The sequence below is a fragment of the Zophobas morio genome, unplaced genomic scaffold, assembly GCF_036711695.1.
Source record: "Zophobas morio isolate AGI-343-1 ecotype UQ-CSIRO unplaced genomic scaffold, CSIRO_AGI_Zmor_V1 ptg000029l, whole genome shotgun sequence".
NCBI lineage: Eukaryota > Metazoa > Arthropoda > Insecta > Coleoptera > Tenebrionidae > Zophobas > Zophobas morio.
In genome coordinates this window covers 9,401,417-9,415,365 of record NW_026972134.1, presented here as the reverse complement: position 1 = coordinate 9,415,365, position 13,949 = coordinate 9,401,417, and the positions used below count along the sequence as shown (strand labels likewise).

Sequence of the window (13,949 nt, the reverse complement as noted above, 5' to 3'; positions counted from 1 at the left end):
TAGAGTCCCTAACACGCTCGGCAAGGTGGAGGGCTTCTTCGCTGCCCGAGGCATGGAGGTCAATCCTCGAAAAACTGCCAGCCTCTGTGCCCGAGGGTATGAGGGGAAGTCTATCCGGCGAGTCCGTCCGATCTTTAGGATCGGCGGACATTGGATAAGACCGGTAAAGGGGATGGACTCTTTTCATACCTTGGACATGGGTTCGGGTTGTTCAATGTCAGGCACGCCAGATGATGCCAACCAATTTACATCGCGCTGCTCAGCTCCTTTATCGGTTCCAGAACTCCGGCGTTCAGACTGGACCGGCTGATACAAAGGTCTGTAAAAAGGATCCTGCATTTGAACATCCACATCCCAGATGGGGTCATCCACGCTTTGGGCAAGGTATGGCGCTCTGGGGGTTATGAGCCTCCGGATTGGCGTACCATATACGTTTTACCTGAGACTCGACTACTGAGCAGGGAAGGTGATTCCGCGATTCGCGGGAGATGTCCCACCAGACCAAGTGTGGAAACAACGGCTGCATACGGGTCAAATGACGGCAGGTCTCTGAAGCGGCTCTGGTGATCCTGCGAGTTCTGCCTGGTTAAGAGCTAGACCCCATGGGTGGTCTGGTAAAGACTTCGTGCGAGCTGTACAGTTCGGCAGTGCAGGTCAGCTGGGTGTCAAACACTCGCTCGACGGTCGTAGTCTGGGACCTAAAACTTCGTGTGTACAACCAACCACATTTCCGTGAGGCAGCAGCTTGACGGTGGACGGGAGGAAGCTTCAGGTTCTGTCCGGTCATCCTGGGGGCTAGGGATTTTTGACCCCAATGCAACCAGGTGACGGAGGACCTGATATAAATAAAGTTTCCAGAGCATTCGGTTTTTCAATTTCAAAATTAATTTATAAAATGTGCAAAAAATTTATAAAATTTTGCATGGATGTCTAGGGTAGTAACTTAACACGGATTTATCAACCACAAATGTAGGAGTATGTTGTTTCATGAAAATTAAATAACATTTTTATTGTTATCTGTCTAATCAAAATTTGGACAAATTACAGTACATCTTTAGCTTGCCCTCGTAAAATTATAAAATTACTTGCTCCAAGATTTTCACAATTTTATTTTTTAAACATAATTAAATTGTTAATTCGAAATATTTATATGTGTGATGATGTCTTAGGATGGTGCTCCTGGGGATTTTCGAAGTACTATACATAAACACAATACAGTGCGTCCATAAAGAATATTGGTAACTATACACTAGAAAATCCATGACAAGCTTACAAATTAGTTATTTATTTCCAACACATTTATTTAAACCACGTTGTTATGTTGTTGTAGTAAATTGCAATAAGAAGGTCAACACTGACTAAACAGTCCGGCACAACTGAAAGATTTTTTTGATAAAATACAATAAACAAACTGTGTACGAAATTACTCTTATCAAGGACATAAAATTCATGGTGATAATACCAGAACTAGACAACATCATATCACGTTGGCTTTGCTGCAAAAGTAGCTGAAGAAGTTTTGCGATTTTTTGTATTCCACAAATACCAAGGAGTGTTAACAGCAGAATAAAAAGTACGTTCAAACTATAAAAAGTAATTAAAATTTTATAAAGTCGGGGCAGTTTTTTACCTCGTTTTCGACGAGTTGACCAAGCAGACAGAATGCCACAATTACCAAAGCCCCTATAACCACAATAAACAAAATTCTCACCATAAGGACGTAAGTTTTCTACAAGAAAAATAGAACATTTTGTAACAAAGGAAACTGTTAATGTAACCTAAACATCTTGATTACGTTGGTGGTGTAGTCTGCGATTTCTGAGTGTACTTACTTAAGTAAAGTCTGATGATGTCGAATGCAGCAAGTTATTTCGTAATTTACTCTATCTTGATACTGTTCATTTCCTCGAGTATCTACATGATCGTTTAGGTTCTCTAGTCGTTTATTAAGTAAGAAACACTGGTTGTACAAGTGCAGAATCAAATAAAGAATACCCGTGATGCCCCCTAATGTAGTAAAGGTGGCGTGGTAAAACGACAAACAAAAAAATAATTGTGAAAGGAAACCTCCACTTTCCGAATAACGTATGTCTCAAAAGTTTTGGCACAAAATTCTTTAATATTTTTTTTTGTGTGAATAAAGTTTTATTTAAATTGTTAACATACCCCAAAAATATTACTACTATAAATAACAAAACTAATAACTTATATCAAATGAAGGGGTCCATGGTGCTCCACTAGACGCAACTTTCGTCGCACACCTCGCATTAAGTTTTGGACGGTCTCAATATCGATTTCTCTGAACTTTCTAAAGATTCTTCTTCGCAAGTGCTCTTCATTTTCTGCTTCCCAACCTCCATCGTACACCTTTCGAGATGAAATGGCCCAAAAGTCTTCAATCGGATGAGCCTAGAGAAGATTAGAGGGATTGTGATTTTTAGGGACAAAAGCTATGTTGTGGTCGTTAAGCCAGTTTTGAGTGTCTCTTGCATAATGACACGATGCTAAGTCTGGCCAAAACATTATATCGTCCGCAACATGATATTCGTGAATGAAGTTATCCAATTTGGTCAAGCAGTTTTAGGTATAGCGCTGACTATCCAATGCTTCGCCCCTGACTCGCCCAACATAAGGTCTAGATACTCCTCGAATGGAAATGGCGCACCAAACTAAAATTTTATCAGCAAATTTTGCCTTTGTTTTTTATTTTACGCTGTCTGGATTCATCTATGTTATCTGTATAAAAGCCATCATTGCCCTTCATCTCTGAGTTTGAGAGCGTAAAATATTTTTCATCATCAATGACAATAATTTTGTCGTTCGCGAAATTTGTCCGTCTCAATTCCCGGCAACATCTTAGGATCCGCGCTAACTGATTGGGTGTATATTTGGGACATTTCTTTCTTTTTCGAAATTTTTGTCCATTTCTTTTTAATTCCCTCGAAATGGTGTCCTTTGAGGTGACGTGTTGACGTCCCAGTTTCCTAGTTGACAACCCAACCGTATTTTTTACTCTTGCTATCAGTCTACCGACCCTGGCCTCTGTAAAAATTCTTGGCCTTCCGCTTTTTGGTAGGTTTATACATGGTAGACCTTACTCGCATTCTTCACTGGTGCGATAAATAGTCCTTCGCGAAATATTCTGGTCTTCAAATATACGTAGTATTACGGACTTTGGCATCCGCCCAACTAAATTATAAACACCCTTTCGAATATTTAATTTGGAAGACATTTTTGTTGAAGTAATGCCAAAAACTGAACTGTCAGTGTAAAGACTAGCTATTAAAGATCTTTTGGTTCCAAAGATTACTTGAAACTTCATCATTATTACACATTTTGCCTTTATTGAATTTTGTGCCAAAACTTTTGAGACATACGTTATATCAGTGAACACCTTCACATGTAATATAATTTCGTATTCATCTCCATACCACGGTAATCCGATAGTAAGGACTAAAATGCACACGAGTATCGAAATTTTGTAACCCAGTATAAGTCCTCGGGCCGTTTTTTCAAGCATTTGGAAAGTTTTCTCTCCAATGTGGTGCAAATCCCACGAGTCTGGGAATATGTTGTAGTAAATTTCGTGAAATTCGTGGGCTGTGGTGAATGTCATAATGTAGAAACATAGCCTCTAAAACATCCCCGTATTAATTTTTTAATTTCTCTTATTTTTTGCGTTGTCCTACAACTGAAGCTCCAGCTACTAGTGCCGCATACCGAGAAAGGAGTAAATTCCACTGATTGGTTATTGCTACAAACGATATTTCAACTACGTAGTCCAGAATTAAAAAACCAAAAAATCCGAAAGAAAGTGGGCGCAAAAATTTATTGCAAACTAGTGCCAGAAGTACTCCAAGCATGTCAAATAAAACGTCGTCTGTAATGCAATCTATTATTATAAAACAGTCTTGTAGAAGTGGGTGATTAGGTACCTTTCAATATTGGTTGCATGGGTGGTCCTATTGTTAACAAATACTTAACAAATTGGTCCAACTTATTTTTCAGTTTTAGCATCATTGTTCAACAGCAACCGGAAGTTCACTACACACATCAATTTATTAATTCTTTCCAACTGTTCATTTTTAGTTTTAACCTTCATTCTAGCTAGAAGAAATGTATCTTCTAATCTATTTTATTTATTATTAGATTTGAAACGACCTCTTGTATTGTGATCAGTCCTAAAGCATTAATTTTTTAGTGTCACCAGGAAAGACATCTAACGGTTGAGTTATTAAATATTTCTAGTGTCCATTCAATAATTAATAATAATTGTCTTGCATTCTACAATATTCCGTCTATACGACAACATATACGTCAGAAATTGTAAAAACCCAGCAATTTTTTAGTAAAAAAATATTTTCAAGAAAACTTGCAATTTAATCTTATCTGGGTTGACTTCGAAGAAAAGCTCCTAGAGAGCACTCCGGTTATCCTTACCATAAGTAGAATTATAACCAGAAATTTGAAACCGTTGTCGGTTGGCAATGGTATTAGAAAAATTGTCTCTAAAATCAGAGAAAATTTCCATGAATTTGTGAGTGTGGTTACAAGTAGTTTAAATAAAATCCTCCCTTAGAGATTAATTTAATTTTTTAAACTTTGCTGTCTACTGGTTATATTTTCCAATATTTCCGGTATCCGTCAAATAATAATTAATAATAATTGTCTGAAACTGTAATATGTTCCAGTACTGTAAAGCAGGCCTGAATTTTAACCTTTTATCTGGTCTTTAGATGTATGGTCTTCCAAATACTCTAAGAATATATGGCCCTGCTAAACCTAATAATGGGAAATAATAATCCTTTTTGTGCGGCTGGCGTATTTGGAAGACTTTACCAAAATCCAAAAATTAAAACATCCAAAAGTTGGAAAAGCGGAAAACTGAAAAATTTTAAAATGAAAACTCGAAGAAATCCATGTCGTCATAGTGAAGAAATAAAATAATAAAAAATTGAAAAATCGCAAACTGAAAAATGAATGCAATTCGAAGAATTGAAGAAACAAAAAATTGAAAAATAAAAAATTTAAACCTCGTAAAACTGCAAATTGAAAAATTGCTAATTCTAAAAACTGAAACCTCCAAGTTGGAAAATAGGAAAACTAAAAAAATAAAAATTAAATCTGGAAGAGATGCACATCCTAGAATTGAAGAAACACAAAAAAATAAAATTTTGCACACTGAAAAATTGAAGAAACAAAAAATGACCAGTCGGAAAATGGCAAAATTGAAAAGTTGAAAAATTTAGAAGTTGGAAAATGGAAAAATTGAAAAATTCAGACTTGAAAACTCGAAAAATCGTAGATCGAAAACTGAAGCATCCATGTTGGAACATCGGAAAACTGAACACTCAAAAATACAAAATTGACGAGATGCTTATCGTAAAATTGAAAAAACAAAAAAAAAAGAAAAATTAAAAAATTGCAAATTGAAAAATTGAAGAAAGGAAAAATTGAAAAAAATTGTAAAAATAATGGAAAAAAAATCGAAACAAAAAATTGCAAATCAAAAATTTTAATAAATGAAAGACTTAAGATTGAAAACTTGAAAACTCGAGAAAATTATAACCGAAAAATTGCAAGGCTATTTTGGAAAAATTGTAACAATTTTCGAAAAAATGAACCCTAAAGAAATTTCTGGAGATCTAAACCTAAAAAAAAATCTGTAGGTGATTTTTGGAAAGTAGTCGAAAAATTGCCGAAATTTTTGATATCCAAAAATTGAAGAAACGAAAAATTGAAAAAATAGAAAATCGAAACATTGAAGAATCATCGAAAAATTTCAAAAGCTAAAAATTTAAAAATTGGAAAATTGGAAACCTAAAAAACTCAAACTTGAGAAGTCGAAGAATTGCAAATTGAAAAATTGAAACATCTATGTTGAAAAAAAGTAAAAATAAAAACTCAAAGAGATGCATATCGTAAAATTGAAGAAACAAAAAAATACAAATTAAAAAATTACAAACCAAATAATTGAAAAAATTGTAAAAATAAAGAAAATAAAAAATTTAAACGAAAAATTGGAAATCAAAATTTGAATACCTAAATGAAAGATTTAATAATCTAAACATTGAAAAATTAAAAATTGAAAACTTGAGAAATTTATAATCGAAAATTTGCAGTATCCAAAAATTGAAGAAACGAAAAACTGAACAAAATTGAAACTGAGAAAATAAAAAATTATTCAAAGGAAACATTGAAAAATGAAATAATTGAAAATATAAAGATAACAAAAAAAAACCAAAACAAAAATGGCAAATCAAAACTACTGAAAAATGAAAATCAGATAGCTGCTTATTTACGTCACTGGTTTTTACTTATACTTATAGAAGTTATCAGAAAACAAAAATCGTAAATAGAAGCGGGATTTATTGGGCTGAGTTTCAGGGGCGAAGGAAGTTCTGTTGAAATAACCTTCGAACAATTCCAATTTTTTTTATTGTAACTTAAAGCTATCCTTACATACAAAATATAGTAGTAAGTATAGTATAAAAGTCACTACACAGGTACTATTTCTGTCTAACTGTTCATTTTTCGCTTTAACCTTCACCTATACTAGAAATTTATCTTCTAATGTATTTATTATTAAATTTGAAACGACCTCGTGTGCTGTGCTGTGATCCTGATCAATCCAAACGCATCAATTTTGCACATCACCAGGAAAGACATCTAACGGTTGCATTATTAAATATTTCTAGTGTCCATTAAATAATTAATCATAATTGTTAAGCATTCTTATAATATTCCGTCAGACAAGCAGAGTTTTCGTAAAAAAAATAATTTCAAGAAAACCTGCATTTAATCTTCGAAGAAGAGCTGCTGTAGAGTAGTCCGGCTATCCTTACCATAAAAAGAATTGCAACCAGAATTTTGAAACCGTTTTCGGTTGGCAATTGTATTCGAAAAATTGTTCCAAAAGTAGAGAGTGTTTGAGCATCGTGTGCATGGCAAAATGCTAACTAAGCTTGATAATATAGTCACCACGTCCAAAAAATTGATGTGATGTGAAATTTTATTGAATAAATTTCACGTGAAATTTGTGAGTGTAGTGAACAAGTAGTTTAATAAAAATCCCTAATCAGAGATTTTAAAATTTTATTTTTTAAACTTTGTAATCTACTAAAAAAACATTACTGTAAAATAGTTAAAAAATTAGTACGTCACCGTTTTGGCAACAACATTTTTGTTAACACTGATTTAACTCAGCTCCAGTAGATATAAGGATATCTAGTCAAGTTTTACACAAGAAAATTAGCTTTAGTATAATACCTAATAATTATTATTAGTCGAGACACGGTGTAGTACGGTTGTGCTTCCAGTTATTGTGTGCAAACATAAGATAAGTACAAATCTATTATTAAATTTAAAAATCACGGTACTTACTTATATCAGTAGTAAGTAAATTCGCGTTTTCTTTTAACATTTAAGGAGATACCACCTGTACGTTATCATACTTTTTCTTGGTAACACTCGCAGACTTTTTGTAAAATCGTGCTATAAATAACGCTTCACCAGGGTTCCCCTTCAGGGGAACAGTGTGATTGCAGCATTGTTTTACAACTCGTTACGGTGATTAAAAAAGTATAGATTTAAAAATGCCTGTGAAATGTGCAAAATGTAACAGGAATGTTAATGTACGCCTCGAATCATACATATCCTGCAAAAAATGTAAATCAAACTTTCATCTGACATGTAGTGGTTTTGCCGACGAAGCCTACGAAAAACTGATAGAGCAAGATAAACTTTCAACCTGGGTCTGTAACTTCTGTAAAAGTAACAACACTATGCAAAATGCTGCTAGCGTTGATCTCACGACTAAAGATGGTAATTCTGAAGATCTCAGACATAATAATATTAATTTACCTGTTGATCAGTTTACTAAATTAGTCGAAACCATAGTACAATGTCAAGTAGTGCCATTAAAAGAACAAGTTGCTGAATTGGTAAATGAGGTTCAAAAATTAAGTACTCAAAATTTACAACTGCAGTCTGAAATTTCAAAATTAAGTAAAAGCTTAGAAAAAAATAATACGCAGGAGTCAGAACATAATCAGGAAGTGCTGAATGTTAAAACAACTTACGCCGAATGTATTGCAAAAAATTCGCAAAACAAAGTAATAGTGAAGCCTAAAAATAAAACCTAAAATGTATCTAAAACAAAGAGTGATATACTGAATAATGTAAATCCCATTGAATCGTCATTAGTTATAGGCAAAGTTAAAAATCTCAAAGATGGCGGTTTGTTACTTGGTTGTGAAGACGTATCCAAATTTAAAGAAATTGTTAAAGAAAAGCTTTCGCAGAATCATAATATGCGCGAAGTTAAAAACATCCAACCTCGTATAAGAATTGCTGGAATATCAGACACTATTCAAAAAGAAGATGTATTATCCTACCTTGTGAAACAAAATGTGTTTATTTTTGATAATGGCACTACAGAATATGAAATGTTAAAATTTTATCCGGTAAAAAAAAAAGAGAAATCTTTCCAGGCTGTAATCGAAGTTGACATGTCTACTTATAAAAAGGCTGTTGCTGTTGGACATTGTTTGGTAGGTCTTGATACCTGTTCAATTTATAGTGCTATCGAAATAACACGGTGTTTTAGATGCAGTGGATATAACCACTCATCAACGAATTGTAAAAACAAAATCTGTTGTCCACGTTGTGCAAATGAGCATGTACCTAGTCGGTGAATGTTCTGCTGAAAATTTGAAATGTATAAACTACATCAACTTTAAAGCAAAAAATGGAGATCTCGTTATCGACGAAAATCATGCAGCCTGGGACTACAATAACTGTCATACATACCAACAGACTGTAAACAAACTCAAACACGATTTGTTTGGTTTGTCTTTGTAGCAATCAAATTTAAATACATGTTCTTCTTTTACTACTTACGAGATGCAAAATATGCTTTCTCCAAATACAAATACCACTTTTAATATTAACATCTATTATCAAAATGTCCGAGGCTTAAACACGAAATTAGCGGAACTTTATAACTCAATTTTAGACTCAAATTATAATATAATAGCGTTGACAGAAACATTTTTAAATGATACTGTTAGTAATTCAGAAATTTCTAATGATAACTATGTTATATATCGAGCAGATAGAAAGTTCACAACCGATTGCTCGAGAGGTGGAGGAGTGTTGCTCGCAGTTTCCAATTCATTTCCTTCATGTCTTGTCACCACACAAGGTATAGACTTTAATTCAGTATTTACAATTGATGTATTGGTAGTAAAAATCACAATTGATAATTCTATCTTTTACATAATTTTAATATATATCACGCCTCGTACAACTACTAACGATGTAGATAATTTTTTCTAACTTTTCAGTTCTCTTTGCCTAAGTCTAGGTAGCAATATTCTTATTGTAGGTGATTTTAACATTCCAAACTACACAAATTATTTGAATAATTCTCAAGTTACTGATAAAAGAACGAAAGCCTTGGTTAACTTTATGCAAGTTTCAAGCTTTGTTCAATACAATAAAATACTAAATTTTAATAATAGATTACTGGATTTGCTCCTGTCAGACCAGATACACAGTGACGTGGATAGGGCACATGATATATTACTCAAAGAAGATTCACACCATCCCAGCTTAGAAATCATAATTCCTATTAAACAAAAGTCTTCTAATAATAAACAAAAATGTATAAGAATTTTATATAACGATTTATCCAAAATTAACTGGTCTTTTTTAGAAAACTGTCGGGATGTTGACATTGCTTGTGAGCAATTCTACACCAAACTGAATAGTATTTTCCAAGTTTCAGTATCTTTAACTAATCGATTTAAACAAAAAAAATTTCCTCCATGGTATAGTCATACAATTATTAATAACATAAAAAAAAAGTTTAAGTTGTGGAAAAAGTATAAGCATCACAGAGATCAAAATGCTTACAATGAATTTAAAACCTTAAGACTTTAAATAAAAAATGAAATCTGTAAATCTCAAAGAGACTATATACATAACATCGAAAATAAAATAAAAACTGATCCATCTCATTTCTGGTCGTTTATACAGAGTATAAGACAAAAGAACTATTTTCCAAAAATTATGACATATCAAAATATAGAGCTATTGGGTGCTAAACCTATTGTGAACACGTTGGCATCTTTCTTTCAGGAATCAAATATTGAATCTGATTTTAATAATATGAAAACACAGTCAAAAATTATTGCCCCTAATATTCTTAATATAAATCACTTTAGCGAAGACGAAGTTTATAAAGCATTACGTAAAATTAAAAATAAAGCACTTCAGATCCGGATCGAATCCCCGCTTTTATTTTGCGTGATTGCGCAAGTATTTTCGCCCATCCTCTATCTCTAATATTCAATTTATCACTTACGGTTCGTAAATACCCTACTCTCTGGAAAGACTCCATTATATGTCCAATTTTTAAGAAAGGTGACAGAAAGCATATTGAGAACTATCGACCAATTACTTTGCTTAATAATTTTTCTAAAGTTTTTGAGATCTTGTTGCACACAGTCATTATGAACCATGTTAATTCCTATATTTTTCCACTTGAGCATGGTTTTGTCAAAGGCCGTTCTGTTGAAACTAACTTATGTATGTTCACACAATTCGTGACAGAAAATATTGACGCAGGAACCCAAGTGGACACTATTTACATATATTTCTCGAAGGCGTTCGACAGACTGGACCACTACAAATTACTTGACAAATTAAGCTCTTTTGGTTTTTCTGACAACTTAATAATATTTTTTGCTACTTATCTACCTGGAAGAAAACGACGTGTTATGTGTAGAGGTTATGAGTCAGTAGAAATTAACGTTACATCCGGCGTACCACAAGGATCTGTTCTTGGGCCTCTATTCTTCAATCTTTTTGTAAATGATATTACAGATAATTTAAATTCACCGGCATTATTGTATGCGGACGACATGAAATTATTTAGAAAAATTACTAGCAGGGAAGATCAGTTAAAATTGCAAGCCAATCTACAACTAGTTTGTGACAGAAGTAAACAATGTGGCCTCTCGATTAACTCTGCTAAATGTAATGTAGTTACTTTTTCACTAAAATCAAAAGTTTTAATTTTCGACTATGGTATTGATAATGTCCAGGTTTGCAGAAAAATGTTATTAGAGATCTTGGAGTAACATTCGACGTTAAAATGACGTTTATTTACCACTATGAGCAAATAATGTCAAGTCCACTAAAAAATCTGGGGTTTATTATACGGAATTTTAGAAAATTTCAGGACACTGAAACCATCAAGCCTCTATATTTTTCATTTGTTCGATCAAAGTTAGAATTTGCAAGCATAATATGGTCGCCTGGCTATAACATCCATACGGTGGCTCTGGAAAAAATCCAGAGACGATTTCTGAAATTTTTGTTTTTCTTGAGCTTTGGTCATTATCCTAACAGAGGTTACCCTCATGAAACACTGCTTGATATGTTTAACGTAGAAAGTCTGGAGCACAGGAGAGTTGCTTCATCACTAATATTTCTGCACAAATTAGTTACTGGTTCGATTGACTGTAGTAGTTTATTGGCAGAACTCGACTTCCAATTACATATTATTTTACAAAAGTTCTCTCCTATTTTCACCATGTGTCGTAATTACAACTTATATCAAAATAATATACATTTGTTTAACTGCAGCAACCGTGACATTAAGATGACCATATTAAGGTGAAATATCTAATTTTTGTGACAACTATACGTAGTGCAAATATTTCTGTCCCTGTAATTGGATTCGTCTGTAGGAGCAGTATACTAATAATATTATCATTAATAATAATAATAATGGGGTGAGATTAGAGAATAATAGCAGACTAATTTGTATGCTGTAATTCTAGAATCTCGAAAGTTGTTTTGTTAACCTAATCAATGCATATCATTACTTGGTCTTGCCTGAATGCCGGTCATTTCCGGGTCAGTGGTGGGTCTTAATAATCGATAGAAATGAAATGCATGTTGAATCTTAAAAAAATTTCAATTCTACCCCTAGTTATCTCTAATGTAGGTGAAGTTCCAAATAGCTTAGTTGAGAATTTAAAGTCTTTGAATTTGAATCATTCAATAATTGTCAAAATTCAAAAAGCTGTTTTGTTAGGAGCATGTCATATTGTTCGTAAGTTTCTTAGTACCCGTAATGATAGAAGTCTTGCCTGAATGCCGGTCATTTCTGGGCCAGTGGTGGGTCTTAATAATAATAATATCTAGATTAGTCACTAGATATCCATTGACATGTTCATATGATATTCCTAACATCTACCATCACTTTAATTGTCATCTTTTAAATTGTTTTCTTTTATATAATAGTATTTCTAATAAGAATCAGTTTGATATTTTTAATAAAATTTCAATACTCGTTTTGTTAAGAAAGAATTGTTGAAAGTACAATATCGCTAAACATTTAAATTTAAATTTTTATAGTATCAATAGTTGTATATAAATATCATTATTTTCTTGTTGTATTATGTGATTTTTTAATATGTATCCACTACAGACATTTTCATTGCCTGTTGGAAAATAAATTCTATGTAGTATTATTAAAATAAAAATTGGAAAACTGAAAAATTCAAACTTGAAAACCCGAAAAATTGCAAATCCAAGAACTAAAGAAACGAAAAAAAGCAAAATTGAACAACTGAAAAAGCAAGTCAAAAATTATTGGGCTGCACTTCAGGGGTGAGAGAAATTCTGTTGAAATAAACATCGACTAATTTTTTTTTTTTATTGTAACTTAAGGTTATTCTTACATACAAAATATAGTTAAATTGTTAGTTTAAAGAAGCTGATCACGTTTCGGGGACGTATTCGACGCATGTTGATGGGTCCGTGGGGTAGTACTCCTGACACTTGGTCATTAACCTCTCCAAACCCTGAATATATATACTTCCTCTGCGTTTCGTCCTTCAACACAATGGGCCAAGGGTCGTTAAGGATTGCCATTCGTACATAAACGTCTCTAGCCCTTGAGTAATTTGCGTTTAGCAGGTGACCGACTATTTCCTTTAAATTATCGGAAATATCTTCAGGGAGGGTGAAAATCTTGAGTTGGCTGAGCAGGGGTTTAAGGTAGTCTTGGGTTTGAGTGTAGATGGAACGAGCATGTAATGCTCTTAACCCTTCTCTTTCTTCGGCTGGGCAACTTTGTAGTTGTTCGTGCCACAACTTCAGAATAAATTAGATGAACTGCGCAATCACCTCCATGTCACGTTCCCGTTCCTCTTTTCCCATATCCTTCGCCATTTCCCTCAGCTCGTCGTACTTTACAGACACCATTTTTTCTACATTTGCGGGTTTTTCCGACGATACTAGTGGCTCTTCGGGGTAAGTCTGTTCCATCTGTTTCAGGGCTTCTTGGCAATCGTCGAAGGCATTCTCCGAATAATAATATCCATTCAAAGCGATTAAGTAAACGCGATACATATTACGTTGCGTCGGGGGGGGGGGGGGGGGGGGGGGCATTTCGTAGTTGGATTTACCACGTTTTGGAACTTGAATGGAATTCCGGGTGTCCATGTTGCCGGTACTATATTTTTGGAGATAGTATTTTTTCTTATGCACAAAACCATCCATTTCTTCCAATATGAGTTTTTTAATTCTTTGTTTTCATACTTAAACTGTTGGGTAAAAATATGAGAATAAATTTTGGACGATAATCAAGTCACAAATAAGAGATGAACCTTTAAATGTGTTCTCTTTAAATGAAAAACTAAGACACAGTTTTTTATTATTTATTAAGTAAAAAATTTAAAATTTTATACGTATATTTTCAATGGTAGACAATACAGAATTTTCTTCAATTTTCTTAATTTATGTTCATTTTGGATTAAAATCGATTTCACACTAAAACGCCTACAAGTAATTTAAAAAAAAATTACAAAGAATACAAAATATAGGTAACTGAAAAATAATGCATTACATACAGAGACGGAAAGTGCCTC

At 33.4% G+C, this 13,949-nt stretch overlaps 1 pseudogene; it reads right to left on the bottom strand.

Annotated features, from left to right (window-relative positions):
* Positions 1-12,797: 12,797 nt before the first annotated feature.
* LOC135137378 (pre-mRNA-splicing factor 18-like) lies at positions 12,798-13,431 on the bottom strand (annotated as a pseudogene).
* Between the last annotated feature and the right edge of the window lie 518 nt (positions 13,432-13,949).